The sequence below is a fragment of the Sinocyclocheilus grahami genome, unplaced genomic scaffold (assembly GCF_001515645.1).
Source record: "Sinocyclocheilus grahami isolate Dianchi unplaced genomic scaffold, SAMN03320097.WGS_v1.1 scaffold2052.1, whole genome shotgun sequence".
NCBI lineage: Eukaryota > Metazoa > Chordata > Actinopteri > Cypriniformes > Cyprinidae > Sinocyclocheilus > Sinocyclocheilus grahami.
Window position 1 is genome coordinate 97966 of NW_015507231.1, and position 744 is coordinate 98709.

The window sequence follows — 744 nt, forward strand, 5'->3', positions numbered from 1 at the left end:
TCATTAATATTTAATTTAATAAAAAAATAAAATATTATATATATATATTTTATTGTTATTTTTTAAGTAAAATAACATTTCTAAATAATTTAAATTAAAGTAAAATTTAATTAAAATGGTAAAGATTTGTGTTGACCTGATTATCACTGTTTTGTGTGACACAATCTACTAAATACAGAAAACTTACAAATTAATAAAAATATATCATAATCTGTGACAAAAACACTTATAAACTAGGCTAGTGGATAATTCAGCAGTGGCTCTAGAAAAGTCATGAGTGCACAAAAATCTAAACATTTATTGAAAAATAAAAGTGAATAAGTGTAGGACTAAATCTGGTGAAAATGTCACGCACTGCTCTTTGTATTGTTGTAAAATACATTCATGCAAGACAATATATTTATACGTAATTTACGCACGTTTAAGAGAAGTCAGACTGAAAGCGCACTCTCTGCAGTGATATAACTTGACTACAAAAATAAAAACATAATTTGTATGATAAATATTTAAATACTGTGCAAGTCATTATATTCATGCATATTAAGTGATTCTGCATTGGTTTCAATGGTCACAATTTTACTGTCTCCATGAGAAAATTGTGATCATCCATAAAATAATCAATCAAGTAAACTGATTATCTGTCCATGTTTAGTCACTTGAATTACTTTATGGTGTTTTTATGTTAATTTGGGAGTTTATTGATATAAATCACCATCCAGTTGTAAGCTGTTTTCTTGTGGAACG